General features: G+C 41.2%; 1 protein-coding gene and 1 long non-coding RNA gene across 4 annotated transcripts in view; one reads left to right on the forward strand and one right to left on the reverse strand.

Annotated features, from left to right (window-relative positions):
• Positions 1-12461, reverse strand: part of kcnt2a (potassium channel, subfamily T, member 2a) — a 1068826-nt gene that overhangs the window by 784749 nt on the left and 271616 nt on the right. The gene's annotated exons all lie outside the window — the stretch shown is intronic.
• The window catches only part of LOC138763539 (uncharacterized), a 289909-nt gene that overhangs the window by 177025 nt on the left and 100423 nt on the right, over positions 1-12461 (forward strand). The window contains exon 5 of the long non-coding RNA XR_011357637.1: positions 4357-4602. This is a non-coding gene — a long non-coding RNA (uncharacterized lncRNA). The remainder of the gene's footprint in view (positions 1-4356; positions 4603-12461) is intronic.

The following is a 12461-nucleotide window of genomic DNA, read 5'->3' on the forward strand; positions in this document are numbered from 1 at the left end:
GCAGCACCCATTTGCTATGCTCATCTGTCAATGTCAATGTTCTAAACTGCTCACTGGTGTTTCCACTCTCTGGTTGGACACCTCAAAAATTGCATCAGAACATGCAATTAAAAGTTCAAGGTTCAGATTTATTGTCAGAGTACATACATGACATCACATACAACACTGAAATGGTTTTTCCTGTGGGCAAGGCAGAATTATCATGTATTGGTGGTGGAAAAAACTGTATTCAAAAAGCTTTGTATGCATGTAAACAAATAAAATGTAAACAAACTGTTCAAAACAGATAAAATAAATACATTGCAAAATAAGAATCCTTAAATGAGCCTCTGATTGAGTTTGCTGGGGAGGGGTAGCAGCTGTTCCTGAACCTGATGGTGCGAGTCTGGTTGTGTCTGTACCTCCTTCCTGATGGCAGCACCAAGAACAGTGTGTGCTGGGTGTTGAGCCTCTTTTATGATTGCAGCTGCTCTCTGATGGCAGTGTTCCCTGTAGGTGTTTGCAATAGAGGGGAGGGTTTTGCCTGTGATGTCCTGGGCTGCGTCCACTACATTTTATAGGGCTTTACGCTCAGGCGTAATGGTTTTCCCATACTAGACCCTGATGCAGCTGGTCAGGACACTTTCTATCACACCTCTGTAGAAATTTGCCAGGATTTCTAATGTAATACCAAACCTCTGCAAACTCCTGAGGAAGTAGAGGAACTGATGTGCTTTCTTCAGGATGCCTTTGGCGTGTTGGGTCCAGGAAATATCCTCCAAGATAGTGACTCCCAAGAACTTAAATTTGCTCACCAACTCCACCTCTGATCCCCCAATGATCATTGGATTGTAAACCTCTAGCTTTCCCTTCCTGAAGTCAATAATCACCTCCTTGGTTTTATTGACATTGAGTGTGAGTTTGTTGTTGTTAGTTCACCATTCAGCCAAGTTTTCAATCTCCCTCCTGCATGCTGAATCTTTGTCCTTTTTTATACAACCCACTACAAAAAATATGAGGTTTGAAGCAAACTAACTGATTACCTCAATCTTGTATACAAATGAGTTGTACATCTTGAAAACATGAAGAGGTCTCCAGGTCTGGAGTGTGTGCTGTACTAATGGACAGCTTTGAATTGGTAAAACTAATTGAACATTTTGTGTGGATAAGAAGCAGTAAATAATCCCAAAAGAAAAAAAATCCTAAAAGACATTCAAGGCAAGAGAAAGTATGAACATTCCATCACAGCAAGATGTCAAGCAGACCAATTATGATCCAAGTGAACATTGTCCATAAATGACACCAACCCTTCTAACAAGAGCATGATCTGCAATTCAAATTTAACTGTTTCTGGGAGGAAATGTTCAACATATATTACCCACATGCACTTGAATATCCCCTTATAATCTTTTTGATAACTGATAGATGGTGTTATAAAAAAAAACAAAATATTGCCTTTTGCACTGCTGGTAAACCTCGTCTTCATTCTTTCAAGTGGACTTATGATGAGTCCTTAGAATATAGTTCTAATGTCACACAAACAGCATGCCTGGGATCATTCCTTTTAGTTGCAATATTAATTGATTGTATGTCAGCGAAACAATTACAGTATAACACAGAAACTTCTTATTGGTCTCAGATCTACGACACCTTTTCAGTGGTTTCAAACAACATAAGACATGATTGATGTTTTCAAAACCAGAATGTACTCTCACAATATATAATTGTGCTGCAGGGACTCAGCAGACCATTCAACATTTCCAGGAAGTAAAGTATAACCAACATTTCAAGCTTGGCTTTGCTAAGCACATACACTCTGTGAGCAATGATCCTCTTGAACTCCAGACTGAAAGCCATTTGAACTCACCTCCTCATTTCTACACTGACATATCAGTTCTCAGTCTTCCCCACTGGCAGGATGAGGCCAACACAAACTAGAACAGCACCTCCTTGTCTGCCTAGATAGTCTATGCCTAATGGCATGAACTTTGAATTCTCCATTTTCCGGTAATCTGCCACCACTTGGTTCCTTTCTCTCAATTTCTGATTATCATAGGTCTTCTCCCAAGCCCCCCTTTTTTCCCCCCAGACCCACACCTGCAGCTCTGTCTCCCAGCTTTTCTCCTTACTGTTCTCATCAGTCCATCATACCTTCCTTATCTGGCTCCACTCATCACCTTCCTTGCTTCAACATAATTTGAACTACTTTGTTGTCTGGTTGTCTGCACTTATCATCTTCCAGCTATTCTCACCAGGCCTTTTCACGCCGCCGAATGTAGGCGACCCTCCTGGGACCCGGGTGAAGTTCCTGGGAAGGCTGCATGTCTTGAACCTTTCACACCACAACACCTGGAAAATCAGTAACCTGGCCTTATAAGGGGGTGGGGGGGGGGGGGCCCACCTCCAGGGATGACATTGCCAATGACGTGTTACGCACTCACAGGAAATCCCATCACAACCCCTGTATAAATCTCGTGTTGAAGAGCACTATAAACTCAAATTGTGCAACAGAATGAACAGGTTCCAACTAATATAGAAAAGGTCAATTATTTATTCCCTTGTCAGATGTCTGCATGTACTGCTATTGGTAGTGAGAACATGCATTGTGTTTGATGTTTCTGTCCTTGATGTTACCAAAACTACGAACTTCACGTTACCACTTCAATTGTGATGGTGAAAGATTTTTGGTAGGGGTGGGGTTGGTGGAGCAAACCTCTTAAATATAATGGCCTCGTGATAATATAACTCATTGAAGGGATGGTTTCATAATGTCTCCGGAGCCACAATTTACACTTTGAGGCTGTAGTTAAGGCTCAGAAATTTGGTTTAACTTTTGTCATCAACCAGGGATTGACTGATTAGCTTCAAAATAACTATATGGAGATGTTCAAACATGGGAATTCATGAGTGCTGCAAGAATTCCAGTGTTGCCACATGTCATTCTGTGATTGCCAGGCTTTGCCATTACGGGGCTTAAAATCACTTATTTTGAACACTTTTAAGTTAAAATAGACTGTCATTTGCGAAAACCTGCATGTAGAGGTCTTGTACAATTAAGGTATTGAACGTCACAAGATGAAATTATTGGTCAGCAAGATACGACAGTGTGATGGAAAGTCTTGGCCAGCTTCTTATTAACAAAAAAAAAGCAACAAGTTCTCCTTTTAAGTATTTCTGGCAATTACAGTAGATGGTGCTGCATAGAAACCTTTTTATAGCATTAACAAAGAGAACAGACACTGAATGCTCTTTCTTGTATAATGTTAACCTTTCCTCAGTCTGCAGATGCTCAATGGGCATAATGTATGCTTTCAGAACAATCGGTGGCATTTTTTCTTCCTGTGTTTTATAGACTTGGTTATTTGTATTTAAATTAAGTTTTAATATCAACCTGAAATGCCAGGGAACTGAATAATAACAATGATAAGTAATAGTTTGATTTATAAATTGTGGCTTTTGCATGAAAACCCCAAGTTGCAAAATCCTCAAAGAAGAGGTGGATTGCCTCTGTGATGCACACACTCAGGTGCTGACGTCACAAAGCCTTCTCGGTAAGCCATTTGTTGTTTCACACCACCAGAATGGGATTGGAGGGTGAACTCACCCAGGCTCCAGGAGTACCTTCCCCCCAACCCAGGTCTCAGAGCTGTGGGTTCTGTATGGGGTTGTCCACTCAGGCTGCGAATTCTTGGTCCAGGGAGCTGATGACATGGTGGAGTTGGAGGTAATCTGTTTTATCTGGAACTGTGCTTCTGCCTGTCCAAACCAAGGATGTGGTCAAAGCGTCCAGAAAGTGAGGAGTTTAGAAAATATTGAATTTAGAGAGAAAAATAAAGGGAAAAAAATTCTTTTGAGGAATCCCTAGCAACAATTTACTGCCTGTGGGAATGATGCACCACATAATTCTCCTTGTTCACCCCATTAAAATTTAATGACACCTGCCAATGATGTGAATCACTTCATTAAAACCAGACTCACACTAAAAATTGTGATTTCTGTGGCTGCAGCAAAATTAATTCATGTCAATGTGCAAATCCAGCAATTTCATAATACCTAATGAGGAGCTCAATGACAAGATAGTTTTTTTTGTCAGTTGCATAAAACAGAACAGTGAGCAATACAAGTAATCCAACAATCCGTAGAGAAGTAGATATTAAGGGTAAATCTCTACTCAGTTACATATTTAAAAAAAATTCTAGGCTATGTTAAAACTCATCAATTTCATTGGGGATTTCTTCACCTGGAGGAGATGATCTCTTTTCATTTCTTGCACTAAGAAATATTGCCTTTTGAAAATTTGAAATAGCAAATAATTTGGAATAATTTCTCTTCATTTAAATATTAACAATATCTTCTTTTTGTCCTTCTAATTATCAGAACCTTCATTGGGCCAGCAGAGCCAGTGGATAACTCGAGAAATGCTTATCAAACAACCTACAATATGTCATTTGGGCAGCGGTGATTCTGGTCTTTGCAACGTTTCTGAGACTTAGCATGGACGTATCTCAAGCCAGAGGAAATGTACCACTAACAGAGTTGCCACAAAGTCTTCCAAAAAAGGTCAATGTCCTCTTTCTTCTAGGCCAACATCTCCAGCACTGATGCCCTAGTTAGCTCCCTCAGGTAAAGCACATGCACAACATACAATGCCCTCTGTAATGTTGGAGACAAAGATTTTTTTTCTCCTTTATTTGCCTTGATGCTCCACAGTTTTAAATATGTAATTAAACAACTCACATGTGATTTAAAATGCACATTGCAGATGTTATAAAAAGAGTATTTGTGAACATTTTGATTTGACCATGTAGAAATTTCAGCACTTTACATACATAGACCCCTCATTTCAGGGCACCATAATATTTGGGATGTAGCAATGGTATGTATATTAAAGTAGTCATGTTTAGTACTTTGTTGCATATCCCTTTCATGACTGCTTGAAGTCTGTGAATCATAGACATCACCCAGTCCTGAGGATCTTCTCTGGAGATGCTCTGCCAGGACTCGAATGAGGCCATCTTCAGCTCCTGCTTGTTTTGGTTGCTCAAATTACAGAACACTACAGCACAGTACAGGCCCTTTGGCCCTCAATCTTGTGTTGGCTCATATATTCCTTAAATAAAAAAGTACTAAACCTCTATTTTCCTTCCATCCATGTGCCTGTTTAAGAATCCCAAATGGTTCAGCCTCCACCACTATCCCTATCAAGGTATTCCAGGCACCCACAGCTCTATACAAAAAAATAAATCCCTGATATCTCCCCTAAACTTCCCATCTTTCACTTTGTACAGATGTCCTCTCATGTTTGCTCTGGTGTTTCACACTGTGAGAAAAAGGTCCTATCTCTGCCTATTATAATCATGTCGACCTCTCTCAAGTCTCTTCTCATCTTTTTGCGGTCCAAAGAGAAAAGTCCCAGCTCTGCTAAACTTGGCTCATAAGACATATTTTCCAATCTAGACAACATCCAGGTAATTCTCCTCTGCACCCTCTCAATAGTGTCCTCATCCTTCTTATGATGAGGTGACCAGAATTGAACACAAAACTCTAAGTGTGATCTGACCAGAGATTTGTAGAGTTGCCACATAACCTCTTGACTCTTGAACTCAATCTCCCTATTAATGAAGTCCAACATCCCACTGACCTTCTTAACTAACCTGTGTAGCAACTTTTGAGAGATTTATGGACCTGGATCACAAGGTCCCTCTGTTCTTCTGCACTCCAGGAGCAGAATGGACATCTAGGTAAACAGCCACTCCACTATTCGGCAGTGGAAGCACTGAGAGCTTCATTCACCCAGACACTGTACAGCACTGTACCCTTGGGGTGAAGCCCACAAAGCAAAACGTCTCCTTAGTATCCCAATCCCACTCAGCAAAATTTCATGGCAGTTGTACTGTAACTTTATACTCCTCGTGCTGCCACAGGTCTGTGCACACATCTTACTGGGATTAGATTTCCAGTGAACTTGAAGAGCGTCACCATGGAGTATGACCCTCCTCTCACGGTCTGTAACAAGTAGTTATTTAAACAGCGATCCCCCCCCCCTCATCATGTGGCCCACTAGCAGTCCCAAACCCAATCACTGCATCCAACATGCAGCCTCTCCATGCTCTGGATGTCTCCCCCATCCCTATTCACCAATCTCACCCCTGACTGTAAGCCCATCATCACTAAAAATTGGCAATAAAGCTCCAGGGACAGGGCATTTATTAAATCAGAGGTGAGACGTCTCCTCGCTGAGGGACTGATAGAGCTGAGTATGGGCCGCTGGAGAGCCCAGGTAGTGGTGGTGAAGAGTGGGGTGAAACACTGGATGGTCATCACTGACTCCCAGACCATCAATAGGTTCACCCAGTTGGATGCATAACCCCTGCCCCGCATAGTTGACATGGTGAACCAGATTGCACAATACAGGGTGTTCTCCACCATAGACCTTTAGTTTGCACACCACCAGCTCTTCATTCTTCCTAAAGACTGCCAGTATATCACCTTCAAGGCAGATGGCTGGCTTTACCATTTCCTGATGTCCTTTTTGGGGTCATGAATGGGGTGTCTATCTTTCAAAGAGAGATGGATCGGATGGAGGATGAACACAGGCTATGACCAACTTTCCCATACCTCAACAATGTCACTATCTGTGGCCATGATCAACAGGTCCATGATAAGCAACTCCAGAAATACCTCCGCACCACAAAATGCCTCAACCTGATGTATAACACAGGGAGTGTGTCTTCAGCACTTGTCTCCTAGCTAAACTAAGCTGTATTGTGGAGAATAGACTCATCGGTCCTGACTCTGCTGTCTCAAGGCCCTGATTCAGTGCCTGAGGTTCTTCTCTTATTATGCTCAGTGGGTCCCCAGCTACGCAAAGAAGGCCCGGTCTCTCATCAGGGCCACCAACCTCCTCATCAGCCGAATGCAAGGCATTTGACGGTATCAAAGACAACATTGCAAAGGCCACATTGCACGCAGTGGACGAATCCATCCCATTCCAGATGGAGAGCAATGCATCGGGCTTTGCCCTGGCCACCACACTTAACCAGGCGAGCAGGCCAGAGGCGTTTTGTTTATGCACCCTCCAGGGCTCCGCGATCCGGCACCCCTCCATTGAGCAAGAGGCCCAGACCAACTTTGAAGCATCACGGCACTGGAGGCATTACCTTGCCAGTAAGCATTTTACCCTGTTGACTGACCAACGGGCAGCTGTTTTCATGTTTAACAATCAGCAGTGGGGTAAAATCAGGAAAATCCTGAGGTGGAAAATCAAGCTCTCCACTTACAATTATGACATTCTGTACTGGCCCGGAAAGCTCAACCAACCCGATGCCCTGCCTCGGGGGACTTGTCCCAGTGCGTAGATGGACCCCGATTGCAGCCAATGCATCACAGCTTCTGCTACCCAGGGATCACCCATTTTTTTCATTTTATTAGGGCCCATAATTTCCCCCACTCCATCAAGGATATCAGGATGCTAACTAAAGATTTCCAGGTCTGCGCAGAGTGCAGTTCGCACTTTTACTAGACCCACCAGTCATACCTGATCAAAGTCACTCATCTCTTTGAAAATCTAAGCATGGACTTGAAAGGAACCCTACCCTCCATGAACCGCAACTTGTACTTTGTCAACATTATCGATGAGTACTCGCAGTTCCACTTTGCCATCCTCTGCCCGGACATAACTGTAGCTACCATAATAAAGGCTCTAAACAATCTGTTCACCATTTTCGAATACCCCTGCTATCTCCTCAGCAAAAGGGATGCATCCTTCATGAGCGACGGGCTGCATCAATACTTGCTGTCCAAGGGCATCGTCTCTAGCTGGACCACCAGCTATAACCCCAAAGGGAATGGCTATGTGGAGCGGGAGAATGGCACAGTCTGGAAGATAGTACTACTGGCCTTAAAGTCCAAGGGCCTCTCCATCCCCCACTGCCAAGAGGTCCTCCCAGAGGTGCTCCACACTATCCTGAGTATGGTCAGCAATGAGACACCTCATGTTCACATTCTCCAGGAAATCAGTGTCGGGAACCTCCTTACCTACCTGGCTTACTTTCCCCGGGCTGTGAGAATCCATAAGTCTGAACTTCTGGTCATGAGTGTCCATCATCTCCATGCAAACCCACAGTATGCCAATGTAGCATACTCGGATGGGAGCGAGGACACGGTATCTATCTGGGATTTGGCATGCGTGGGACCATCTGGACCCTACCCAGCTATCCAGGGCTGCACTTCCCAACTCCACCATCCCTGACAGCCAACACACTCTCACACACACACACACACACACACACACACACACACACACACACACACACACACACACACACACACACACACACACACACACACACACACACACACACACACACACACACACACACACACAGACCCCTGGATGGGGATGCGCTGGTCACAACACCAAAGGAGACCACTAGACAGACTGAACTTATGAGGTCAGTTGACCACACCACACACCCCCCAGGACTTTTCTTTTAAAAGAGGGGGTGAATGTGGTGAAGCCACTATTGTACTTATAAATGTAAATGACATGACCTTTTCTATTTGACTCTGCTCTCACTGGCCAGGTCATGACTCTGACCCTTTCTCCCCATAAAAGCTGTTATGCCACAAGCCTGCCCGCAGTTCAAGTCTGGGTCAGTGTGAGCAAGCAATACAAGGGATGCTGTCCATCTCTTGCTAATAAAAGCCTGCAGTTCTGATTACTTCAGTCTTTGTGCAATTGATTGTGCATCAATCACATCTCAACTGACATCTGGTATGATTTAGCCCATAGCTGATCAGAGTGACAGAGAGTTCAGATTTCTCCTGAGAACTTTGAGTCCATGCCTTGGAAGCACACTCAAGCTCTGCGTAAATGGAGAAAACAGGAGATCACCTTGCAAGTTACCAGTCACCTGTCTTGTCTGCTTCCTCCTGCCCTATCCATAGAAGAGTTTGCCAACCAACATCCATCTCATTAGACCTCTTATAAATTGCAAAACCAAAGGGGAAGAAAGCTGTCCTCAATCCGGAGAAATTAGTTTAGGAGAAAAATAATCATGTTTATTAATTTCTTGTATTCGCCTCTAGTCTCCCTGCAGGATTTGTCAAGGTAATTTTCCTCTTGATCCCATTTTAACACATTTATTTATTTAAAGCCACACTTGATTGAATTTTGTTCTTTTGAAAGTTTTACAACTCAGTTGTAGATATTTCTTATCATGTTAAACTTGCTCATTTTGGGTCATTGTCTCCCACAGGGGCTATGACTGTAATAATGAAAATAACAAAAAAAAAATGAGTCAAGCATTAGATTGATAGGGAATTGAACAACAGAAGAAATACTCTATTTAGCCGTTCAATAGATGATACTTTTATAAGACCCAATGAATGATAAAATAATTGTGAAGAATTTATCCACAGCTCATACCCATGCAGTCACAAAAGCACTCTTAAGCTTTTCGTCTGTAAGATAACAAATATATAAGGCATCCTGAAATAAACCACATAAACTATAATTTTTGCATTTATTATTCCATAAAGGACTAAACTTTCCCAAACTCTCCATAAGTTGAATGATATGGGTGTTCTAAAATTTAGATACAAGCCAAAGAAACATACCAATTTAAAGAAAAATAAATTGAGCTCTTTATAGAAAGTCATTTTTTAATTTTCCTTCTAAATGAAAAGACCAACTTAAGGAAAATTGTTATGATTTTGAATTGAGTCAATGATATACAATACAACTCAATACTAGTTCTAAACAATTCAATCAACAAACAAATTAGTTGGTCATTCAGTTTTTTGTAGCCTGTGGGAAACTACTCTTGTGGAATATCTGTCTGGTATATCTACAAAATGGGACTCAATGCTCTTTCATGTTTGCATCATATAGTGCCTTGAGATTGATAATATAATAATGAGCTACAAAAATGCAAGTGTCATGAATATGAGGGGCATTGTATTGACCATATGAGCTCAAGTTCAACTGTCATCTGTTTACTGATTAGTAAAAAGAAATTCTCAATTGTGATCCTTTAATTCAGGGCATCAATACATTGAAGAGAAACCCCTTAGTTTCACAGGAAAAACATATCTGGAAACTAACAATATGATTGTTCCAGAGACAAAACAAAGAGTAAAACAATTAGTATCTGAGTAAATGGCTATGGTAATCAAAGAGTACCTTTCATCAGTATTTACCAAGGAGAAGAACATGGACATTGATAGGCATTGATAATGTGGAGAATGCTCATGTGTCAGAGCATTTTAAGATCAAAAAAGATTTTTGGAACTTTTGAAGGGCATTAAGGTGCCAGATGGGATACATCCACAACTATTGAAAGAGAGGAGAGAAAAAGTTTGAAAACCACTGTTTTTTTTTTAAATCATACCTAATTGGCTTGTTATGTGCACAGTTTCATAACTCCAAAGGAAATGGGCCAATGACAATTTTTCTCAAGCAAAATATTTCAGTAACATTTAGGTCTAGAGCAGTGATTCTCAATCTTCCCTTTCCACTCACATACCACCTTAAGCAATCCCTTACTAATCACAGAGCACCTATGGCACAGGGATTACTTAAAATGGTACATGAGTAGAAAGAAAAAGGTTGAGAATCATTGGTTTCGAGTACCTTCACCAAAGATCAGGAAGATGCAACATTTTGGTCAACACAGTGTGCGTTTGCTGTGGGGCCTGATTACAGACAGCAAAGGAAGGTGACATTGACAGGAAACTACTTCCATTCACATGACCCAAACTTGCTTGGATCTGATTTACATGACGGCACGGTTAGTGTAGGCGTTGACGCAATGCTGTTACAGACCCAACGATTAGGACTGGAGTTCGACTCACACGCTGTCTGTAAATAATTTGTACATTCTCCCCATGTCTGCATGGGTTTTCTCCAGGGGTGCCAGTTTCCTCCCACTGTTCAAAACTTACTGAGGGTAGTAGGTTAATTTGGTGAAATTGGGAGCCTTGGGCTCAAGAGCCGAAAGGGCCTGTTACCATTCTGTATGTCTACGTTTACATTTTTAAAATTTACTGTTCACCTTCACCAATGTTCTATGCAACCTTACAGTTTATAACTTACAAATCATAACAATATTTTATTTCCAGGGGCATAATCAAAGATTACATTTTGAAGTTATTGACGATGTCATACCATCAATTAACTTGTGAAGAACATTCTAAAGTTTCCTGCACCTGATACAATATGAGAGTTTATTATCATAACCAATATCTGGATGCACCACAGTTCTCACAAAAGCTTCAAACATCCATAAAATAAATAGTATGTTGAATTACCACTGTGGTGATATGTGATTACACCACTAGGTCACCAGGGGTCATCCCGGTGACCTTGTATATAAAGCAGTCCAGAGCTACAGTCTAGCCTTCCAGGTTCATCTTGCAGAGAGACAAAACCTCTTAGTGTACATATTAACCATGAAGTGCCATGAGGCAGAAAAAAGGGATAATAAATATGAATCGATAAATTCGCAGATGTAGTTCATCCAAAAATTGATCATTCATAAAGAGATATTTTGGTAGTCCTAGAACAGTTTATGGTTCAGATAGTTCAAGAGAGACTGACAGCTTTTGTAAAAAGAATGATGAAAACCATAAGTGTTGGAGTTCAGGCTTCCTCTGACTGAAGGTAGCACCAGAACAAGATTGTGACCAGAGTAATAGGGGTCTTTTGTGATTTTGTCTACCTTCTTGATTTAGAGCCTCACATAGATGTCTTAAATGGATGGAATTTGTAGATGCAATTGAATTTTTTCATTTGCCTCTGGCTGTTTCTAAAAAGTATTTAGCTATTACATGGAAATCTGACTCGGTTTTAGGTATGAAAAGATGGCATAATGAAAATAAAGCCTGTATTCCTTTAGAAAAGATTACATATAATTAAAGAGATAAATACTTTTTCTTTACTCAAGTTTAGAGCCCTTATTTGAAAACTATTGATGATTATCTCCTTTTTCTTTCTTTGTAGGTGGGGTAAGGAGGAGGGAGTGTATTAGTGGGGTGGTTGAGGAGGTTGGGGGGTTTATATATAAATGACTAATCACATTATGTCTGTGTTAATATGTAGTAACTAATGTTATGTTAAGTGATTTTAAATTTATAAAATATTTTTAAAAATAATTTGTAGATGTGACTGAGAATACTCGGTAAGTATTTGACCAGTAGTCACACAGCAGATTTGTCCAGAAGGTTAAGCACATGGGAGTCAAAATTGGCTTGGTGATAGAAGGAAGTGGATAATGATGCAAGGATATGTTTTGAATTGGAAGTGTGAGACCAATGGTGTAATCACGAGGATCAGTGCTGGGACCTCGTTGCTCATGGTACATATTAATGGTCTGGATGTGAACGGTGGTGGGTTTGATTAGTTTGCTGATGACATAAAAGTTGATGATGCCATCAGTGTTTCAGATGGAAAGTTTTGGAGTATGGCAGCTGAAATTTAA

This window comes from Narcine bancroftii, chromosome 5 (genome assembly GCF_036971445.1).
Source record: "Narcine bancroftii isolate sNarBan1 chromosome 5, sNarBan1.hap1, whole genome shotgun sequence".
NCBI classification, from domain to species: domain Eukaryota; kingdom Metazoa; phylum Chordata; class Chondrichthyes; order Torpediniformes; family Narcinidae; genus Narcine; species Narcine bancroftii.